Below are 16930 nucleotides of genomic sequence, written 5' to 3'. Positions count from 1 at the left end.
TAGTATTCATCTGTGTGTGTGTGTGTGTGTGTGTGTGTGTGTGTGTGTGTGTGTGTGTGTGTCTCTGTCTGTCTAGGATTTACTAGCGCTAATACTCTAAAACCTCTTATTAGACTGCACAAACGTGCTTTGAAATTAGTTCATTAACTCCTAATGATTATAGGTCACAGGATATCCTCCCATTGGAGCTGAAGCTTGAATACAATAAGGCTTGTGCACAAAATAGTAAACGGCTACGCACCTCCTTCAATTCTTATAAATTCCCAGCAAACAACGTAAGATATGTACATAAGTTGATAACACCTCTTCCAAATCTGGAACTTTTAAGGTCCAGTCTCATGTACATCGGGGGGAGGGGGAGTAGGGGGGGGGGCGGAGGGGGAACTTACTGGAATAATTTATCATCACAATAAGAAAATATACTTAAACCACAACAACTTTAAATAGAATATATATATCTATACATATATCTATATCTCTCTGTAAGTTTTTTTTAATGCTATCTTCCATTATTTTGCTTCGGGTGGAACGGCTGTGAATGGTGGGATAATCTCGAAATACGGCTGTGTGTATTTAGATCGTGAATTGTTTTATTTTTTTCATTATTTTCTTTATCTCATATCCCCTTGTTTTAGCTTCATTCACTCTTTTGGGCGAGGGCTGGATGTGAAAAAAAAAAAAAAAAAGAAAAAAAAAAAAAAGAAAAAAAAAGAGAGCATGTTACTTTGCTTATCTATTTCCCTCGATAATCTCTCTCTCTCTCTCTCTCTGTCTCTCTGTCTTTCTCTCTCTCTTATGTGTGTGTGTGTGTGTGTGTGTGTGTGTGTGTGTGTGTGTGTGTGTGTGTGACTGTCCGTCTGTTTTATATATATATATATATATCTTTGTTTTGAATTTTCTTTTTAATGTTTCCCCCAATGATGACCATTTTCATGTCAAGGGGGGATGGTAGCTGCCCCCCACCCCCTACCCCCCAATGAGAGGAGCTGTACACGGTTTAACACCTTGCAGGCCGTGCAGAATTTTATCGCCTTCCACATTGACCTGCCTTCCACGTTAAACCCCTGTCCTGGTGTCTCCACTGGAAGATATATCACCTGTGTCTCTTTCTGTCTGTCTGTCTGTCTGTCTGTCTGTATCTTTCTTTCTCCCCCTCTCTCTCTCTTTCTTCCTCCCTGACGGTCTCTGTCTCTCTCTCTATCCTTGCCCTGTCTCTGCCTTTCCCTGTATCTCTCTCTCTCTCCTTTCACTTTATCTTCTCTGAATCTCTTCATTCTCTCTCTGTCTGTCTGTCTCTTTGTCTGTCACAGTTGGTCTCTGCAAAACAGTGTTGGTCTCTGTATGTTTGTCTGTCTGTCTGTCTCATTCTCTGTGTGTCTCTGTCTGTCTGTCTCTCACTCATTCTCTGTCTGTCTCTGTCTGTCTGTCTGTCTCTCACTCACTCACTCACTCTGTGTGTCTCTGTCTGTCTGTCTGTCTCTCACTCACTCACTCTCTGTGTGTCTCGGTATGTCTCTGTGTGTCTGTCTGTTTCTGTCTCTGCCTTTCTCCGTATCTATATCTCTGTCCCTTCTCTCTCTCTGTCTCTCTCTTTCTGTCTTTGTCTTTGTCTGTCAGTCGCTTTCTATTTCTGCCTTTCTCTGTCTCTTTCTGTCTCTGTCTGTCTGTCTTTCTGTATGTTTCTCTCTCTCTCTGACTGTCTCTGTCTCTCTCTATTCTTGCCCTCTCTGTCTTTCGCTGGCTCTTTCTCCTCCCGCTTTCTCTCTCCTCTCCCCCCCCCCTCTCTCTCTCTCACTCTGTCTGTCTCTGTCTCCCTCCGTCTCTGTCTCTGTCACTGCCTCTCTGTCTCTCTCTCTTTTATCTTGTTCTTTCTTTCTCTTTGTCGGTCTGTCGCTTTCTATTTCTGTCTTTGTCTCTCTGTGTCTCTCTGTCTGACTGTGTCTCTCTGTGTCTCTTTTTCTCATTCTCCCTTTCTCTCTCTCTGTCTGTTTGTCTGTCTGTCTCCGTTTCTCTGTATCTGTATGTCTGTCTCTCTGTCTCTGTCTGTCTGTCTCTGTCTCTGTCTGTCTGTCACTGTCTCTGTCTCTCTCTCTCTCTCGCAGCGTTTAGCGTTTTGCGAGAGAGGACGGCACAGGTGCACGAGCACAAACGAATCGATTCAGACATGATGTCTTTACGTTAAGGCATACCTGCTGCATTCCCTTGTGTAACAGGTTGTTAGCTTTCGATTTTGGTGTCCACCCTTTTTGCATGAAGGTTATGGGCGTGTACGTGTGTGTGTGTGCGTGTGTGCGTGCGTGCGTGCGTGCGTGTGTGTGTGTGTGTGTGTGTGTGTGTGTGTGTGTGTGTGTGTGTGTGTGTGACTGACTTTTTATAATAATATGATGATAATATTTATATAGCACTGAATCATGTGCAGAGACAAATCAAAGCGCTTTCACACCAGTCATTCACATGCATGCATAACTCTAAAACTGAAGAAATTGAAGACAATGTAGAGGCAGGGGAGGGAGGCTATCTTGGGAAGAGGTGGGTTTTAAGGCCAGACTTGGAAGAGCTGTGCGGAGACCTTACGAAGAGGAAGTTCATTCCAAATGCAAGGTCCAGAGACAGAGAAAGAACGGCGTCCAACAGTGGAATGTTTGAATCTGGGTATGCGTGAACAGTGTGTATCAGAAGCCGATCGTGGAGTGTAGAGGTGATGGCAGCTACAAAGATAGGACGGGGCAGATTTGTGAATACAGTTATAACATAGAGTGCTGATCTTGTACTTTATTCGGTGTGAGACATAGAGCCAGTGGAGTTGTTGCAAAAGAGGAGTGATGTGCCCAGATCTTTTCTTTCTGAGGACGAGTCGGGCAGCAGAGTTTTGTATGCGCTGAAGGGACTGAATGGATGAAGCAGGCAAACCAGACAATACAGAGTTACAGTAGTCAAGGCGAGAGAGAATGAGAGAAACGACAAATCTAGATGATGCGTCAGTTGACAGATATTTTCGAATGGAACTGATGCGCCGCCTCTCTCTCTCTTGCTGTCTCTGCCTGTCTGTCTGTCTCTCCATTTCTCTCTCTCTCTCTCTCTTTCCTTCCCTCCCTCCCTCTATCTCACTCATTCTCCAACTCTGTGTGAGTAAGAGAGAGAGAGAGAGAGAGAGAGAGAGAGAGAGAGAGAGAGAGGGGTGAGAAATGCGTGTGTGTGTATAGATATAAAACAGAAAAGAAACTAAAGAAAGGGAAAAAGGGGCATGGGAAAGAGCGAGAGAGAGGGGTGGGAGGGAGAGAGAGAAAGTGAGAGACAGGCAGGCAGACAGACAGACAGACAGAGAGACAGAGGAGAAGAAGAGGGAGATATATATTCGTTTGTGGTGACTTGTCTCCAAAGTGGAAAATAATGCAATTTACTGTGCATCATATAACTGCAATTATGCTGATGGGAATATTAAGTTGAAATGTCGGTCCACACACACACACACACACACACACACACACACACACACACACACACACACACACATACACACACACACTCACAGAGACACTTACACACTTACACGCACACACTTACAAATACACACACAAACACTCGCTTACACACACACACACACACACACACACACACACACACACACACACACACACACACACACACACACACACACACACACACACACACACACACACGCGCGCGCGCGCGCGCGCGCGCGCGTCTTTTGACGTCGCCATGCCAACAGAAAATCGAAAAGTATTGAAGTATTCTTCGGACGTTCATACACAGCATGGGAAAAATTGCTGCTCTAGTTGATGCTTGGCATTTGCTGCTCGTGTGTGTGTGTGTGTGTGTGTGTGTGTGTGTGTGTGTGTGTGTGTGTGTGTGTGTGTGTGTTTATGTATGTATATATATATACGTGTGGAGTGGAGGGATGGTGTTTCTTCTTGTTGCTATCTGTTTTTTTTCTCTCTCATGTTTTGGATAGAAATGTTGTTTCTTTCTAAAGAAAAGTGCTGTGCATTTCATCATGAGCGTATTTTTGTGAAGTGCAAACATTACAGAATTCACCGACTTCATCTATATTGCGTAATAGAGGCACATTCTTTCAAATAAGAAACAGTTTCTTTGTAGACCTTAACCCGTAGCGGCACACCTTTCAAACGGACAGGGAGAGGGAGAGGTGTGTTTTCGTCAGTTAGTTAATTAGTGAGTAATTGGTTAGTGAGTGTAATTGGTTTCTAATGCTGATACCCAATGCACAGTTTCGTTAGATTTACAGTACTACCACTGCTACTACTACTACTACTACTACTAACACTAACAATGATAATAATGATGATGATGATAACAGAAACACACCTGCTGTTACCAAAACTGCTAAAAACAAGGGGCGTAGTTAGCAGAAACCTGCAGAGTAAAATGTATGAGTCTATAATAGCGACTGCAGATGACCGAAAACCTGGATGGACCTGCAATTAACTGAAGCAAACCAAGCCTCCTAACATCCCCTCTCCCGCCCACCCACAAACCTAATCCCTCCTTTACCCCCCCCCCCACCCACCCACCCTCCCCCATCCCCAGCTCAGCGAGCCTGGTCAGTCGCCCTGTCTGTTCGAACTTCCTCTTTCATACATCTCATCCTATTAGTTTCATACAACTTGCCTGTACTCGCTGTGATAACAAGGTCTTTCAGGATGGACTGTTTGGGTGCTGAGAAGCTCGTCTCGCGATTGTCGGTATTTCTACTGAGGCGGAGCTGTGTGTATGTGTTTCTCTCTCTCTCTCTCTCTCTCTCTCTCTCTCTCTCTCTCTCTCTCTCTGTGCCTCTCTCTGTCTCTGTCTCTCTGTGTCTCTCTGGTTCTGTCTTTCTCTCTGTCTCTTTGACCATCTTGGTGTCTTTGTCTCTATCTCCGTATGTGTATTTGCCTACCCCATGCTCTCTCTCTCTCTCACACACACACACACACACACACACACACACACACACACACACACACACACACACACACACACACACACACACACACACACACACACACACATACACACACACACACACACACACACACACACACACACACACACACACACACACACACACACACACACACACACACACACACACACACACACACACACACACACATATACCACTCCCCCCATGCCACCGGTTATAACCCCAGATCTTATAATCATTTTTGCTCAGCTCAGCAGACAAGTAGCCGTTTGATTTCGTTAGTCGTCGAGATCGTTTTGTGTGCGAAATGGATAGAAAGAAAATATTCATTAGTGAAAGGAGGAACTACGTATTTAGTTAAATACCGTCTGGGGAATGGTCTATATGTGTGCGTGTGGGTATACTTGTCAGAGTCAGTCTGATCTGTAAGTGATACAGGGGACTTAGTTACTTAAAGGTCTGTATCAGTATCAGTATCAGTAGCTCAAGGAGGCGTCACTGCGGTCTGGTTTTGTGTGGGTAGGTTCCTTTCACGAAGCTCTGCGGGTTCGGTAGACTGGAAAATTAATATGTTGTTCCTATGTTCAGCTATTGTTACCTATGATAGTACGAAAATTATATGATACAGTTTTGCTGTCCATGCAAAGTGTTTCTTTCAATGTAATGATGATAGTTATTATCAGTATTATTTTCGATCAAAAATGAGATTTGTCAGTGTACTGGGATTTTGAAAGATTTGAACAGAATCGATTTTGGAAGATGTTTCGTACTTTTGTACAGAGTTGAGTAACACTGAAGACAAAGAAAATTGTCTTATCATTGTCCGACTCTCTCGAAAAGAAAAATGTTAAAATTCACCACAGACACACACACACACACACACACACACACACACACACGCACACACGCACACACACACACATACAGAGCCAAACCACGTGATTATTACATAAACTCATGTTTTACGTCAACACACGTGCGTGAGCCAAAAATTCCAAACTGATATGCCAGAAAGTTTTCTTCCAATAAAACAATCAATACCATAACTTTGCATCTTTGCTGGATAAGAGATATGCTGCTGTTCAGTATCAAATTCTCTCTCTCCCCCCACCCCTGAAATATTACATTAATATTTCAACGGTCTGTACCATTTTTCACATGGGGTTGGGTATAACTCACTTCAAATATCTGGAAGGGAAGGTGAAAAAAAAAGAATGAAGAAAAGGGGGGTGGGAGGGTGGAGGGGGGGGGGGGAAGGTGAAAAAAAAAGAATGAAGAAAAGGGGAGGGTGGAGGGGGGGGGGGGGGGGAGGAAACAACAGGAGGGCGATTCCGGAAATTGAAGAAGCCATTAAATTCCCATCTTCTGCCGGGGCAGCAGATTGTCTGTGGGCGACTTTGCGAGTCATTCTCCAAACCTCAGGGGACTTGTAAAATCTCAGGATCCTTTCTTCTACGACTTTTCAACATCCTCCACGCCACACTCCCTTAGACCCCTTCCACCTTCCACCCCACCCTCCACCCTCAGAATAGACCCACTTCACACACACACACACACACACACACACACACACACCACAAACACACATGCACACACACACACACACACACGCACACACACACACACACACGCACACTCACACAACACACACACCGCAAACACACATGCACACACACACACACACACACACACACACACACACACACACACGAACACACACACACACACACACCCCACACTGCATTCAATATATTATCTCACACAAGTAACGATCTGTGCAACAGATGTACATTCGCACTTGTTCAGTAACTGTTCTAGGAACTTTTCACCTCAATACTGTTATGTGTACTTTTATACAATAAGAAGCGACAAATACGTCTATGAATAGAAATTTGTTTGCTAAGTCGTCGGACTTGAGAACATTGTTACTCGTTTTCTCTACTGTCCCTCTTCCTCTCTGTCTCTGTCTCTGTGTCATTGTCTCTCTGTCTCTGTCTCTGTGTCATTGTCTCTCTGTCTCTGTCTCTGTGTCATTGTCTCTCTGTCTCTGTCTCTGTGTCATTGTCTCTCTGTCTCTGTCTCCGTGTCATTGTCTCTCTGTCTCTGTGTCATTGTCTCTCTGTCTCTGTCTCTGTGTCATTGTCTCTCTGTCTCTGTCTGTGTCATTGTCTCTCTGTCTCTGTCTCTGTGCCATTGTCTCTCTGCCTCTGTCTCTGTGTCATTGTCTCTCTGTCTCTGTCTCTGTGTCATTGTCTCTCTGTCTCTGTCTATACAGTAGTAATCGTTTTGATACACACCGTTCCTTTAAATCATGGCTGCAGCAACAAACAAAAAAACAAAAAAAAAACAAAAATATTACCATTTCCAAATCCAGATCGTCTTTCATTAAATTCAGATTTGGAGTAAACGAACTTAAAGTTAAAATGCGTTATAAGGATAGCCTGAAAAACTGTACCTTTTGTCGAGGGTATGAAGACGAAATTCATGTACTGGCAATTTGTCCAAAATACGATATTCTGAGAAAGAAATACTTATTCAAGCATATACAAAATTTAAGGCTTCCCATATTACCCCATTTACTTCAATATGTCAACAGTATTGTGTCAAGAGATGTAGCAATGCTTATTGTTTTATGCGTTAAAACAGAAAGCAGAAAGCGCTCAGTCTCTGATGAAAGACATGTTTCTCAATTACCCTCAGCTTTTTTAGTTAGTTTTGTTATATTATCAGTTTATTCTGTCTAAATTTTTGTTGTTCATCCAACTCAAGGTTGGGTTTTCAAATGTGTGTGTGTGCATCACGTGCATTTATATGTTTGATTGATTGATATGGATACTTATATAGCGCCTATCATCGGTCGGAGACCAAGCTCTAAGCGCTTGACAAACACGGAGTCATTTACACAACGGGCTGCCTACCTGCGTAGAGCCGACTGACGGCTGCCATTGGGCGCTCATCATTCGTTTCCTGTGTCATTCAATCAGATTTCAGGCACGTACACATACACACTCAGACAAACATGCTGAACTTATTGCTGTTCTTATGGCTCTAAATCATATTCTTGTTCTTCCAATTTGCCTTCTACAAGTCTTATTTTGCGTTGATTCCAAATCTGTATTATGTGCTTTAAACTCATCAAATTGTAAGAACAAATCCAAAATCATAATAGAAATCAGCCACATTTTACATCTTTTAAGCTTGAAAGGAACACATATTACGTTTTGCTGGGTTCCATCACATCTTGGTATTCTCTACAATGAATGGGCTGACAGTGCTGCAAGAAAAGGAGCAAAAAACGAACAGGGAACCATAGAACTTTATGTGCCTCTGTCTGTACAAGAGGGTTATCGAATACTAGAAAAAACATCGTGGAACAAAATCAGAGAATTACACCAGGAAAACAGCAAAACTTTAAACCGTAGTGTAATTAATGTTCAACAACCGGGAACTATCAATCAGTCAAATACATACAGTAATTCAGTAAGATTAAGGCAGATCCATACATTATCAAACAGGATAAAACTGAACGCTTTTATAACTAAGTTCAGCAAAGATGTTAGGTGCATATGTGGAGAACATATATCTAGCAACCATATACTATTCGAATGTCAGAATCTAAAATTTTGTTTTACCAGACTTCACCAAAAGTTCTTTTGAATGTGTTATTAACAATTCCAATATGTTATTTGCTGTTGCAGAAGGTTTGCTGCGTAGTCCAATAGGACATTTGCTATAGTTGTTTGATGTTGGCGTTTATAACGTTTCCATTTTCCCAAGCGTTGTCTCTCCCTATTCACCCTCCACACATACACACACTTTTACCCCCACCCCCTCCCACAACCCCTACCCCCACGGTTGTTTTTTTCTTCTTTTTTTTTCGTCTAATATCACTTCAAGTGGAAAGGCATTAAACTGAAGACGAACGAACAAACACGTAACATTCAACATTTTACGTGTATGACCGTTTTGCTTATTTACTCCGCCATGTAGGCAGCCATACTCCGTTTTCGGGGTGTTCATGCTGGGTATGTTCTTGTTTCCATAACACACCGAACGCTGACATGGATTACAGGATCTTTAACGTGCGTATTTGATCTTCTGCGTGTGTGTACACACGAAGGGGGTTCAGGCACTGGCAGGTCTGCACATATGTTGACCTGGGAGATCGGAAAAAACTCCACCCTTTACAGGTCGGTGGCCTTACATTAAAACAGTTCTGAGGTCTGAGTTCTGTCTGTCTGTCTGGGTCTCTCCATGTTTCTGTTTCTGTTTTAGTCTCTGTCTATGTCTGTCTGTCCATCATCATGTCTGTACGATTGCCTTGTCGAAGACTTTGTTTCGTGGTGTCCCTCTGTGGACGCTGATGGACTTCTTGAAAGAAGCGAACACTTTTAATCAGATTTGAAGGTTTTAAACTATGGAAGGTTTTTAAACTTTGAGTGGAAAGCTTAAAGCGTGACTAGTTTTTATTTTATGTTATTTTTACCCTTGACTTGTAGTAGGTATTAACGTGGCGATAGCCTTGAGATGGCCTTAGTGGTCGGCGAGGCTCTAAGCACCATAATTTGATTTGAATTGATTTGATTGCCTTGTCTATAACATTTCGTTGTCTGTCTCCGCTCTGCCTGTTTTATCTCCTATAAGCTGTCAATATAATCATCTCAATGGCCATTCTTATCTGTCTCATCATCTACATCTCTGTATCTGTGTCTGCATCTCTGTCTCTCTCCTTCTGTCTGTGTTTCTCTCTCTGTGTGTCTCCCTGTCTGTTTCTCTGTCTCTCTCTATCTCCCTGTCTCTGTCTGCCTGGCTGTTTCTGTCTGTCTGTCTGTTTCTCCTCTCTGTGTTTCTGTCTCCGTGTCTCCGTTGTCTGTTTCTCTCTGTCGCCCTGTCTCTGTCTGCCTGGCTGTCTGTCTATGTCCTTTCGTCCGTCTGTCTGTCTCTGTCTCTATCTCTCTGTGTGTTTCTCTCTGTGTCCCTGTCTGTCTCTCTATCTCCGTGTCTATGTCTGTCCGTCTCTGTCTGTCTGTTTCTTTATCTCTCCCTTCTTTACTCCCTCCTCCACCCAATCCTCCTCATCACCCTTCCTCCCGCCCCCCCCCTTTTTTAAAAAAAATATTACGTGGGCGTGTTCAATTTCCCTGTGGACCGTTCTCATCAATCAGAGCATTTCCGGGGATTCCCGCAGCATTTAATCCGCCACGCGCAATGTACCCACGAGCATTCCTGACCCCCCAGAAGGAGGGGAACCTTTAAATTGTTCACCCCATTGACAGCTGCATGAGCAGTGTGCTCCACAGTTAATGGGCTGTCACCTCACTGGGATGAAACACAAGCTTACAGGTCAGGATGACAATCACCATTCATTATCGTTATTCGTTAGGGGGAAGGTGGAGTGATGGCCTGGAGGTAACGCGTCCGCCTAGGAAGCGAGAGAATCTGAGCGCACTGATTCGAATCACGGCTCAGTCGCTGGTATGTTTTCCCCCTCCACTAGACCTTGAGTGGTGGTCTGGACGCTAGTTATTCGGATGAGATGATAAACCGAGGTTCTGTGTGCAGCATGCACTTAGCGCACTTAAAGAACCCACGGCAACAAAAGGGTTGTCCTTAGGGCAAAAGTCTGTAGAAAAATCCGCTTCGATAGGAAAAAACCCAAAACTAAACAAAATAAACAACAACAAAAAAAACCCCAAAAAACTGCACGCAGGAAAAAAAAAAAAAGAAAAGAAAAAATGGGTGGCGCCCTCAGGGAAGAGCAGCCCGAATTTCACACACAGAAATCTAACGTGACAAAAAAAAGAAGAGATATACAATACAGTACAAGGTAGCAGAATGCTTTTAAGACGGTCATCTGCCAATTATACAGAGTTCGTGAGAGTCTGGGTTCGAATCCACGCAGCTCTCTTCCTCTCTACCCAAGTTTGACTGGAAAAAAACGAACTGACCGTCTTGTCGGCGTTCGGATGGGACGATAAACCGAGGTCCGGTGTGCAGCACACACGTGGCGCACTGAAAAAAAAGAAAAGACCATGGCATCGAGAGCATTGTCCTCTGGCAAAATTCTGAAGATGAAATCCACTCGGATTGGTACACAAATATATATGTATGCACTCAAGGCCAGACTAAGGCTGCTGGTCAGGCATCTGCTTAGCAGATGTGGTGTAGCGTATAATTATGAATTTGTCCGAAAGCTGTGGCACCTCCTTGAGAAACTGAGACTGAAACTGAATATATATATATATATATATATATATATATATATATATATATATATATATATATATTTTGTTGTTGTTTTTTTTGTTTTTTTTCCTCCTCTCTCTCTCCACCTTCTCTCTCCCTCTCTCCCCCTTCTATCTCTCCTCCCTATCTCCCCCTTTCTCTCCCTCTCTCTCTCTCCCCCCCTTTCTCTCCCTCTCTCTCTCCCTCTCTCTCTCTACCTCTCTCTCCCCCTTTCTCTCCATCTCTCTCTCCCTCTCTCTCTACCTCTCTCTCCCCCTTTCTCTCCATCTCTCTCTCCCTCTCTCTCTACCTCTCTCTTCCACTTTCTCTCCATCTCTCTCTCCCTCTCTCTCTACCTCTTTCTTCCCCTTTCTCTCCATCTCTCCCTCTCTCTCCCATTGCTCCCCTCACCCCTTACACCTCCTCTCTTGAAATGTCTCTTTCTCTCGCCTTCACCCCCCCATCCCCTCCATCCCTCCAATTTCTCTCTCCCCCCCCCCCCGCTCCCCATCCCCTCCACCCTCCCTCCACTTTCTCTCTCCCCCCATTTCCCCCCCATCCCCTCCACCCCTCCCCTTTCTCTCTCCCCCACCCCGCTCCCCCATCTCCTCCACCCCTCCCCTTTCTCTCTCTCCCCCCCCGCTCCCCCATCTCCTCCACCCCTCCCCTTTCTCTCTCCCCCCCGCTCCCCCATCCCCTCCACCCCTCCCCTTTCTCCCCCCCCGCTCCCCCATCTCCTCCACCCCTCCCCTTTCTCCGCCCCCCCCCCCCCCGGTCCCCCGATCTCCTCCACCCCTCCCCTTTCTCTCTCCCCCCCCCCCGCTCCCTCATCTCCTCCACCCCTCCGCTTTCTCTCTCCCCCCACCCCGCTCCCCCATCTCCTCCACCCCTCCCCTTTCTCCCCCCCCCCGCTCCCCCATCTCCTCCATCCCTCCACTTTCTCTCCAGTTTCTCTCTCCATCTCTCTCCCCCTTTCACTCCATCTCTCTCTCCCTCTCTCTCCATCTTTCTCTCCCTCTCTCTCTCTCCCCTTTCTCTCCATCTCTCTCTCCCTCTCTCTCCCATTGCTCCCCTCACCCCTTACACCTCCTCTCTTGTGAATGTCTCTTTCTCTCCCCCCCCCCCCCGTCCCCTATCCCCTCCATCCCTCCACTTTCTCTCCTCCCCCCCCCCCGCTCCCCCATCTCCTCCACCCCTCCACTTTCTCTCCTCCCCCCCCCCGCACCCCTCCACTTTCTCTCTCTCCCCCCCATCTCCTCCACCCCTCCACTTTCTCTCCTCCCCCCCCCCCCGCTCCCCCATCTCCTCCATCCCTCCACTTTCTCTCTTCCCCCACCCCGCTCCCCCATCTCCTCCACCCCTCCACTTTCTCTTCTCCCCCCCCCCCCGCTCCCCCATCTCCTCCACCCCTCCCCTTTCTCTCTCTCCCCCCCGCTCCCCCATCTCCTCCACCCCTCCCCTTTCTCTCTCCCCCCCCCCCTCCGCTCCGCCATCCCCTCCACCCCTCCCCTTTCTCCCCCCCCTCCCCCGCTCCCCCATCTCCTCCACCCCTCCACTTTCTCTCCTCCCCTCCCGCTCCCCCATCTCCTCCACCCCTCCCCTTTCTCTCCCCCCCCCGCTCCCCCATCTCCTCCACCCCTCCCCTTTCTCCCCCCCCCCGCTCCCCCATCTCCTCCACCCCTCCCCTTTCTCCCCCCCCCGCTCCCCCACCCCTCCCCTTTCTCTCCCCCCCCGCTCCCCCATCTCCTCCACCCCTTCCCTTTCTCCCCCCCCCGCTCCCCCATCTCCTCCACCCCTCCCCTTTCTCTCTCCCCCCATACCCCCCATCCCCTGCACCCTTCCCCTTTCTTTCTCCCCCCATCCCTTCCACCCCTCCACTTTCTCTCTCTCCCCCCCATCCCCTCCACCTCTCCCCTTTCTCTCTTCCCCCATACCCCCTCATCCCCTGCACCCTTCCCCTTTCTTTCTCCCCCCATGCCCCCACCCATCCCTTCCCTTATCCGTCAAGCATGTATGACTGTCGACACACCTTTCAGCTCCTGCTGTGGTTCCGTTGTCGTTCTGTTCTGCATGTGTGTGTGTGTGTGTGTGTGTGTGTGTGTGTGTGTGTGTGTGTGTGTGTGTGTGTGTGTGTGTGTGTGTGTGTGTGTGTGTGTATGTGTGTGTTATTGTATTAGTGTGTGTGTGTGTGTGTGTGTGTGTGTGTGTGTGTATGTGTGTGTTATTGTATTAGTGTGTGTGTGTGTGTGTGTGTGTGTGTGTGTGTGTGTGTGTGTGTGTGTGTGTGTGTGTGTGTGTGTGTGTGTGTGTGTGCGTGTGTGTGTGTGAATGTTTTACATTTATTTACTTATTTGTTTATCTATTATCATTATGTGTCTTTTTATTTTATCTTTATTTATTTATTTATTTATTTATTTATTTATTTATTTATTTATTTATTCATTTATTAATTCTTCTTGTTCTTCTTCTTGTTCTTGTTCTTCTTCTTCTTCTTATCATTGTTGTTGTTATTGTTGTTATCATCATTGTTGTTATCATCACCATTATTATTAGTATTATGGTCATTAGTATCATTATTGTTAATATTATCTTTTTTCATTTGTTAATTTTTCTTTTATTTATCTATTCATTTTTTAAAATTTAAATATTCATTAGCTCTTTTTTTTTTTAAGGCCTGAATAGATTTGTCCGAACGCAGTGACGCCTCCTTGAGCTATTGATGCTTACACTGATACTGATACTGACACTGATACTGACACCGATACTGATACTGACACTGATACTGATGTCTGGAAATTTCAGTCGTGAGATCGCTATCACTTTCGTTCAGCAAATTGAGTGACACCACTGATCAGAACAAAGAAAAAAAAAAAAAAAAAAAAAAAAAAAAAAGGTAGTGACTGACTGCGCGTTGAATTGAAGCCACATTGAATCACTCTCTCTTCAGCAAGTGTCAGCTGTCAATAGGGTGAAAAGGGGGCTCTTCAACGGCTACTTCATTCCAACGGAGATTCTTCCCTTCTGATTTCATGATAAAGACAGAATTCCCACACATGGGGATATCGATTACCTGTAAGGTCCCTCCCTCCCCCTGCCCCCCCCCCTCTCTGTCTGTAGTTATCTCTATAATGATCTGTCTCTGTCTCTCTTTCTTTCGCTTTCTCTCTCTCTCTCCCTCAGCCCCGCTCACCGTCGGCCTCTGTCTCTACCGATATATCTCTGTCTCTGTCTCTCTCCCTCCCTACCTCCATCCCAATCTCCCTCTGTCTCTCTGTCTCTGTCTCTTTCTGTCTCTCTCTGTCTTTCTTTCTCTCTCTCTCTCTCTCTCTCTCACACACACACATACACACACACACACACACGCACGCACACACACACACACACACACACACACACACACACACACACACACACACACACACACAGAGTCGGTCTCTGTCTCTACCTACATGTCCCTGTCTCTGTCTCTCACTCTCTCCCGTTCTCTCTCTCTCTCTTCATTTTTCTCTCTCCCTCCCTCCCTTCATCCCAATCTCTGTCTCTCTCCATCCCAATCTCTGTCTCTGTCTCTTTCTCTCTCTTTCACTCTCTCTCTCTTACTCTCTCTCACTCACTCGCACATACTCTCTTTCTGTGTCTGTCTGTCTGTCTGTCTCTCTTTATCTCTCTCCCTCCCTGCCTTCCTCAAGTACCAAGATCAAATCAGACAATATACTTATTATCGTTTCTTGTGTCACTTCCCTGCAACATGACCCAAGAAACACGGTGGTGTTGACTGGCGCTCGCTATTGTGAGACTTGGCTGCATGTCTCTTCACGTTCTTGGTACTATTGACGCTGTTTTCCTTCTTCTTCTTCTTCTCACCTTCAGCAACCGAAATCAGGTTCTTATTCACACCTGGATGATGTGAATAAAATCGGCGTAAAGTGCCTTTCCCCAAAACCAAAGACACAACATTATGCTGAAACTCTAATCATTTTTATGAACATTTGACTGGAAAACATTTGCCGTTTCTGCAAGAATAAAATAGGATAGAATATATCTTTATTACCAAGTGTACCGGGGTCACAAGGAATATTGGGGAGGATAGCACATAACAAGATACGAACATAAATCGAAAATCATACACAAACACACAGTAGAAATTAGTATACATACAAATCCATACCAATATAAAAACTTGTGCACACTCACACATGTACGCACTGCACACACACACACACACACACACACACACACACACACACACACACACACACACACACACACACACACACACACACACACACACACACACACACACACACACACACACACCACACACACACACACACACACACACACACACACACACACACACACACACACGTTTGAACAGAAGCGGCTTATTACATGTGGATGGGGCTGATGACTAGATCGTCAGGTAGATGGTTGTTGACTAGCAGCGCTCCCTTCCAATACTGTCCATCCACCAGCCCTGCTCCCACGACAAAAACCAACAATAACAACAACAAAAACAATTACAGCAAAGACACTCTTGAAAACACTGCTCTTTCTGTCTTTCTGTCATTTTTTTTCTGTCTCTCTCTTTAATATTCCTGTTTTCATTTCTGTCTATCTCTGTGTCTTTTATTCTCAATCTTTTCATTTATTCGTGTCTCTTTCTACTTCCTGATCGCAATCTCAATAGAGTAGAGTTACCGTCTTTGATTCGGTCAATCACAGACACTTGCAAAAAAAAAAAGAAGAAGAAGAAGAAGAAGAAAAGAAGAAGAAGAAGAAGAAGAAGAAGAAGAAGAGGAGCAAACCTGTGGACATTTGATCCCATTGCCGCTGCCAATCAATTTGAGCATAATTAGGCCCTGTCAACAAAATGGGGTCTTGTACAATGTTTATACTGTAACTCCCTGAAAACAGACACACTTTACCCAATGATCAATGATAACGAAATAACATCGACAGATGGGGGAAGAGAGAGAGAGAGAGAGAGAGAGAGAGAGAGAGAGAGAGAGAGAGAGACAGAGACAGAGACAGAGACAGACGGTGGTGGGGTGGGGAGGAGAAAGAGAACGAGAGAGAGAGAGAGAGAGAGAGAGAGAGAGAGAGAGAGAAGGGAGAGAGGGAGGGGGAGAGAGCGTGACAGAGAGAGAGAGAGAGAGAGAGAGAGAAGGGAGAGAGGGAGGGAGGGAGAGCGCGACAGAGAGAGAGAGAGAGAGAGAGAGAGAGAGAAGGGAGAGAGGGAGGGGGAGAGAGCGCGACAGAGAGAGAGAGAGAGAGAGAGAGAGAGAGAGAAGGGAGAGAGGGAGGGGGAGAGAGCGCGGCAGAGAGAGAGAGAGAGAGAGAGAGAGAGAGAGAGCGAGAGAAGGGAGAGAGGGAGGTGGAGAGAGCACGACAGAGAAAGAGAGAGAGAGAAGGGAGAGAGGGAGGGGGAGAGAGCGCGACAGAGAGAGAGAGAGAGAGAGAGAGAGAGAAGGGAGAGAGGGAGGGGGAGAGAGAGAGAGAGAGAGAGAGAGAGAGAGAGAGACAGACAGACAGACAGACAGACAGACAGACAAAAGCAGAGGCAAGCATGTGCAGAATCAGATACACAGACATGGACAGACATACAGACAGAGGCAGAGAAAGAGACAGACAGAGAGACAAACATACAGACAGAACGAGCGAACAAAACCCAACGAAATATTTTAGCTCGTTAACTTTGGCCATCGGCCATAACTGAAAACAAAGGGACTGGGAAGTGCGCGTGGGAGGGGGTATCAT

This window comes from Babylonia areolata, chromosome 19 (assembly GCF_041734735.1).
Source record: "Babylonia areolata isolate BAREFJ2019XMU chromosome 19, ASM4173473v1, whole genome shotgun sequence".
NCBI classification, from domain to species: Eukaryota; Metazoa; Mollusca; class Gastropoda; order Neogastropoda; family Buccinidae; genus Babylonia; species Babylonia areolata.
This window is presented reverse-complemented; position numbering follows the sequence as displayed.